Here is a 7487-nt window from a genome sequence, read left to right as displayed (position 1 = left end):
GAAGGAGAGAGACAGAGAGACAGAGAGCGAGAGCGAGAAACAGGAAAGAGGAGAGAGAGAGAGAGAGAGAGAGAGAGAGAGAGAGAGAGAGAGAGAGAGGGGGAGAGAAAGAAAAAGAGAGAGAGAGAGAGAGCGAGACCGCGCGCGAGAGAGAGAGGAAGGAGAGAGACAGAGAGACAGAGAGCGAGAGCGAGAAACAGGAAAGAGGAGAGAGAGAGAGAGAGAGAGAGAGAGAGAGAGAGAGAGTAGAGAGAGAAAGAGAAATAGAGTATATCGTCACAACTCGGCCTTGGCACGACCTGGCATGTTAAACCTGTGATGAGGCAACCTGTATCGCGCAATCCTGCGACGTTACCTACACAGCAGTAGAAACAGTAGCTGCTACAGCTACTGCTGATGTGTTGGTAATTACACAGGCAGGCGATACGCCTAGCCAGGTCTGCAACTACCGCTTGCTGCTGCTGCTGTTACTACTGCTGCTACTGCTGCTACTGCTGCTGCTGCTGTTGTTATTGTTGTTGTTGTTGTTGTTGTTGTTGTTGTTGTTGCTGCTGCTGCTGCTGCTGCTACTGCTGCCGCTGATGCTTCTGCTGCTGCTGTTGATGTTGTTGCTGCTGCTACTGCTTCTGCTGCTGATGTTGATGTTGTTCTGATGCTGATGTTTAGCGCACGCGCACACGCCAGCTTTATGAGCGTGCATGTCTAGTTATAACAGACGATAGTGAATGTTTGCATTTCTGGGTCGGCTGCTTATTAGACGTGGATAATAAATAATGGGGGTCGCAAACAGGCACGTGCGCACGCATGCACGAACGCGCGCGCGCATGCACGTTCACACTCACGCAATCACGAACGCGCGCACGCATGCACGAACGCGCGCACGCATGCACGTTCACACTCACGCACGCGCACGCACGCATGAACGCACGAACGCATAAACGCACAAACCGATGCACTCGCACACGCACGCACATAATCACGCACACACCCACGCACGCACGAGGGCACGTACGGATGCACGCGAACTCGCACGCACACATGCACGTACAAACACGCACGCACACACGCACATAGAAACTCGCACGCACACACGAACGCACACACGCGCACATGCACGTCAGGTATTATTAGTCTGGCGTGATAAAGAGGGTCGCAAACACGACACACACACACACACACACACACACACACACACACACACACACACACACACACACACAAACCTATATTGAATGATATTGAGCTGTAAAGAATGGGTGCTAGCCGCGAAGATTGCTAACATCCTGTACCGCATCATCTGCGTAGATTCACTCGGAGCCAGACACTCATGCATTAGACATGGGTGATTGAGACCGAGAGTCAATAACATCACAGACACCGTGTATTAGATCCAGCGACCTGCGGGAGACGGGAAGGGGTAGAGAGAGAGAGAGAGACAGAGAGAGCGAGAGAGAGAGAGCGCGCGCGATGAAAAAAAAGAGAGAGAGAGAGGAAGAGAGCGAGTGAAAAGTGGGTGGGAGAGCAAGGAAGAAGAGTTAGGAGAGAGAGAATGAAGAGAAAGGAGAGAGAGAGAGAGGAGAGAGAAGACGAGAGAGAGAGAGAGAGAAAGATAGAGAGAGTTAGAGCGAGAGAGAGAGACCGGGAGGGAGAGAGCGACATAAAACTCGTCGCTGGTGGAAGGGTCGGCGAGCACAGAGAGCGACGTGGCAGTCTTGTGTTGGTTAAAAGGCGTGTGCGTGCACACATTCGGCTTACTCCGAGGTCGTCTGTTCGAAGTGCTTGTTTTACGGCGGCAAGTAATCCCGTTACACATCGTGCAATCGCATTACTTCTTACTCGTATAGCTGTGCCTGTGAAAGCCAGACGCAAATCCATGCATGAACATTCGAGAGAGATGGAGGAAGACGCAGAGGGTGGGAGGGATGCGGAGAAGGCAGGGAGTAGGTGGCAAGTAAGGGAGGCAGGCAGGCAATGCGGGATGGATCAAGGAAGGGTATCGAGGAAGGAGAGATGAATGTAAGGAGGAAGAAAGGAGGGGAGGGAAATAGCGAGTTAGGTAGTCAGGCAAGCCGGGGTAAGAGGGACGGGGATGATAGGAGGGAGGACGGGATAATTACAGTGATGGCTATAGCGAAGTAAAGGGAAAGGGAGGGAGGGGGGAGAGAGAGAGAGAGAGAGAGAGCGAGAGAGAGAGAGAATGAGAGAGAGGCAGAGAGAGCGAGAGAGAGAATGAATAAAGAATGCACCCATGTCACCTAACGTGGTTTATATTATTTTTATTTCCTGAATAAATAAAGTCGAGCAAGTACGTTTCTACATTCTCTCTACTCTGTGAGTGAGAGGTCCTTACTCTGTATATATACTGTGTGCAGCTTCAGACGTAATTCTGTTTTTTTCCTCACACGGTGTTTGAAGGCTGACATGAAAATGTTCTTACCTGAATTGAAATAGAAAAAAAGTTCAACGAAAAACACGAGTGGCAGGAAGATGCAGATTTTGTGCAAATGAGGCATTTGCTTTGCCGTGTTGTGTGTTGTGAGGTGTTTGTTTGCTGTTATCGGAATTTACGCATGCATAGTGCAATCCACGACAACCTGTGTTAGTCAACAACTTAGAGATAAATGTCGCCTTACTTAGTCCGTGGGATTCAAGCTTTGATGTCTGAGCGTGGCAACACGCTGATAAACTTATTAATCTAATGACGATTTGCCTTTTTTTCATTTCATATTTTGGCCGCTTGCCAATTGCTGTCCGATTGAATTGCAATCCGCGCCGGTGATGAAATCGAAAATACACCGAAACGCAGGTAAGAAATCCACTTTTGTTATGAAATTCTAATCAGAGTAATAGACGTGTATGAGTATTGCATGAGCGACATTTCACAGTGCTGGCAGGTAGTGGTAACATATGTGCGTATACCAGAGCGACAATCCTATCGAATGCTTTGACGTTGGAAGATTGGTTTTCGCAGCGCTATGGTCGTTGAATAAAACGCTTCAGAAATGTCACTCATTCTAACTGCATTTAACACAGTCAGTGTTTCTCATGTTTTACATAAACCCAGTGTCGATTCCATGAAAGTAGTTCATCACAGAATTAATTAACGAAAGTAATGATTAATATTGAAATAATGAATCCATGAAGAGTATTCCCCACGGAAGTATAGTTTGGCTTCATATATGAAATTAAAATATAGACGATATGTGATTTGGTCTAGACTAGACTGATGTATGTTTCATCGTGTATGTAGAAGATCTAAATCATGGTATCATCGTTCTATGCGCCTTGCAAGTATGTATGATTCATCCTAGATTATAATGTAAAACCTGTGGCGTTCCACCGCTGTTCGTTACATTGCAATACCGGTGATAGCATTGCACTACCACTGATGACACTTCAATACAATATTGCCAGAAGGCACATTGCACCATTAAAGGTTGGGCTGCGCTACCATTTGCGTTGGTGAAATTACTACTATGCAGTGACAAATGAGCAAGTATTGCTTGTGAACGACATTAATTGTAGTGTTGGTGCTGAATTTATAGCACGTTGCCTTACGTTACCGTGTTAGAATTACTTTCGATAGATTCAGCTCTGTCATCTGTTCGGGGAGAGGGAAGGCGATATACAGCGGGAGAGAATGGCGGTGAATGACGAAGCAACAATCATGTAACAAGCCGAAATGTGTTATTGTTGTGCATACATATATATATAAATTTAAATTTAAATTTTGAAATTAACGGTGAATACGGCAGAAGTACATACTAAACAGTCCAAAAGTAAAGAAACAAAGCATTTCCCGAGGTGGGATTCGAACCCAGAATCTATGGTTTAGGAGTTCGATGCTTTATTCATTCGGCTACTGGTCCGCTATGGTTATACACCATGGATTCACACGTACGTGATGTATAATGTTAATCTGTACGCCATCTATTGATGAATAGAATTTTTATAAATTTTACCTCCCAGACGTGCTGATGCTGAAAATATATTTAGTTTCCCTCTAGGTTGCTGAGTTCTCTAGTTATGCGCGAACACACAAATTAAGCTGAACAACTTTATATACTAGCAGACTAATACCCGTGCAACGACCAAATCGTGCTTTAAGTATAAGCTTATGTAAGTGACCACAGTGTGAAGTTAAATATGTCATGAACGAAAAAGAACCAGGAAACAAAAAACTATTTGGGAAGAAACATGAGCGCCTTCTATTAAGGTGAGAGGGGGATAAAGGGGGGGATCTCGGGTTATGAAACGAGCTCTACGACTACGCTAAGGCGGCGGGCAAGACACGCAAATAATTCCGTTAAGTGAATGATGTGAATTTTTGTTTTACAATTTTTTTTTTTACTTGTTCACTTCTTTTTTTGTTTGTCTCAGCAGAACATCTGTTAAGGTGCGTGATTTTGATATAATCTTCAGTTAGCAGCGGACGTTGAGTGAAAAATCGGGGAGAACATCGGAGATACAACAAACAAACACACAACAACAACACACAAAACACACACACACACACACATACACACACACAACCAAGATTAGCGCATTATAGTATAGATAATAGTAAGTGATGGAGACAGGGAAGCGAAAGGGGGAACAAAAGATAGAGATAGGAAAGATGGCCGTAAGAAGGCAGAGAGAGAGTCATGGGGAGGACGCTGGATACATAATTGAATTAACAACAATTGATGAGGCGAGATACACACATTAAACACGGACGAACGAGCGGAGGTAGAGTCGCGGGCTTTTTGCCCGGTTACTGAAGCTATGATAGAAATACTGCTGCTGCTGTTGTGCTGCTGCTGCTGCTGCTGGTTGATACTGCTGCTGTGCTCTGCTGCTGCTGCTGCTGTTGTATCTGCTGTGTGTTGCTGATACTGTGTCGGTGTTGGGATATATTATATATATATATATATATATATATATTATCAGCAAGAGCTAATAAACACCTGTGTGGTTATTACACACACAGGTGTTTATTCGTCTTTGATATAAGGTATATCAAATAAATGTATATAAATTACCATGTATTATTATAAGCAACTATATGTAACGCTGAAAACAGCGGCAGTCATTGGAGCTACTATCCGTTGACGTCATACCGTGAAGCGCGCACGCGATCGCCACCGTCGCCAGACTTTCGTTGGCTTAGCGCGGTATTATTTTATTTCTTGTGGTTTATCCTTTCGGTAGGAAACTTGGGGGAGCACTAGAACGTTTAGTTGTGTCGACATTGTGGGGTTTATATCCATCCGTCTAAATGCGAAACGAATCAATCAATCAGACGGACGATATAACAGATTACCCTTCACGTTAAGTACGCTAAGCGATCGGCGGCGCATCTATGGGAGATTTATGTTAGTAATAGCGGTAGCGCGGTCGAGCGCTGGAACTCTTGTGGGTGATGCGTTACAGACTATGCGGATATCGCGCGGTGATGCTGCTGTCTCACAGTATGTCTGCTTGTCTGTGTGCGTGTATCTATGTCTCGCATCTCTCTCTCTCTCTCTCTCTCTCTCTCTCTCTCTCTCTCTCTCTCTCTCTCTCTCTCTCTCTCTCTCTCTCTCTCTCTCTCTCTCTCTCTCTCTGCTTCGCTATCTATCGTTCGATTTCTCTCTCCCTGGCTTTCTATCGCGCTCTCTCGCCCTGTCTCGCGCTCTCTCTATCTCTATCACTGTCTGGCCGTCCATCGTACTTTTGTCATTCTTTCTGTCCGTCCGTCCTTCCGTCTGCACGGGAATATGTAAACTCGTGTAGGGTCTGCTGCGATTGATTAGAAATTAATTATTTAGTCGCGGTTCTTGGCAGCAGTGGCAGTAGCACTAGTAGCAGCAGTAGCAGCAGCAGTAGCAGCAGCAGCAGCAACAGCAGCAACAGTTGTTGTAGCAGCAACGACAACAACAACAACAACAACAACAACAGCAGTAGCAGCGGTATCAGTAGCAGCATCATCATTATCAGTAGCAGCATCAACAGCAACAGTAGCAGCAGTAGCAGTAGCAGGAACAGTAGCATCATCATTATCATCATCATTATCATCATCAGCTGCAGTAGCAGTAGCCGTAGCAGTAGCAATAGCAGTAGCAGCAGCGGCAGCAGTAGTAGTATCAACACCAACATGGTCTATCGCCGCATATCACATCAATGCAACGGATTGCTGGCTCCCTCTGGAGCGTAAGCGTCCGCCCAAGACAAAATGGCTTCTGTATTCTTATTCTTTATTTGAACCGTCGTCCTTTTAACCGCCGGGTTAATGTAGTTTATTGTTCGCCATTTTAACTAGTTATACTTCTCGTCGTTTGAGGTGCTACGTGCGCGCTCTGAGCCACTGCTGCCGTTGGGGATTGGCGTGCTGCGGTGATCCATACAAAGTGGGTTTCATCAATCATATAGGCTGAATGATTATTGCGTGTGTCCTCCATATCAGTAACATTGTTGATGATTCCCAAGTTACGTACAGTTGTATTTGATGTTGTCGCTCTGCAGTCTACTTTTGTCTGCCTGTCTGCATCTTTTCCTTTCTGTTTCTTTTTTATTTCTTTTCCTCTCCCCTTCCTCTTCCCTCTTACCGCTCTCTCCCGCCCTCTCTCCTTGTCACACCCATTCTCCCCCTTCACTCCCTTCCGGTTTTACTCTTGTCTCTCTTCTCCCGCCTTACTCGCCTGCTGTCTGCCCCGCCGTTATATTTTAATTAGTTTCGTTCAACGATGATTTGCTCTTGCCTTCAGCCATTTATCATTATCCATCACATATGCATACATGTGTTTGTGCGTGCGTGCGTGCGTGCGTGCGTGTGTATGTGTGCGTGTGTGTGCGCGTGTTGTATGTGTGCGCGCGTGTGTGTATATGTGCGCGTGTGGTATTATAGATAGCAGCAGAGGCTGGCAATGCAGCGCCGCACAACGAGCAACGCGTGCAGTGACGTCTAGCGGCGGAGCAGATGCCGCGATAGATTCGCACTCCAGCGGGTGGTGCGCGCGGCGTGGAGGGGGGGGGGGGCTGATATCGTTAAGCATTTGGCGCATCCATACACCCCAGCAGCATCTTGTTATCGATCGGATCTATCGATCCGCAGCTATGCACGCTCGCTGGGAAGTTGAAACTTTTCGAGCGAATAGTTGACATATGTATGGAATCATTTACGCTATGTGAGGTCCTCAGATGTTTATGACGCAGGCAAACGGCGGCCAGGGGGCGTTGCTACATGGAGGCCAGTGAGAACCGCGTGAGGAAGACGATGCGGTTTATTTAGGAATACGATGATAAAATAATGCGCCGCGTAAACGCTGTGTGTGTGTGCGTGCGTGTGTGTGTGTGTGTGTGTGTGTGTGTGTGTTTGTTTGTGTGTGTGTGTGTGTGTGTGTGTGTGTGTTTGTTTGTGTGTGTGTGTGTGTGTGGAGAGAAGAGAGAGAGAGGAGAGAGAGAGAGAGAGATAGATAGATACGAAACTAGATAAATATATAATAATGATATAAGCACCAACAACG

This window comes from Priapulus caudatus, unplaced genomic scaffold, assembly GCF_000485595.1.
Source record: "Priapulus caudatus unplaced genomic scaffold, Priapulus_caudatus-5.0.1 Scaffold217, whole genome shotgun sequence".
Lineage (NCBI taxonomy): Eukaryota > Metazoa > Priapulida > Priapulimorpha > Priapulimorphida > Priapulidae > Priapulus > Priapulus caudatus.
The sequence above is the reverse complement of the archived record's forward strand: the minus strand, read 5'-3'. Positions refer to the sequence as shown.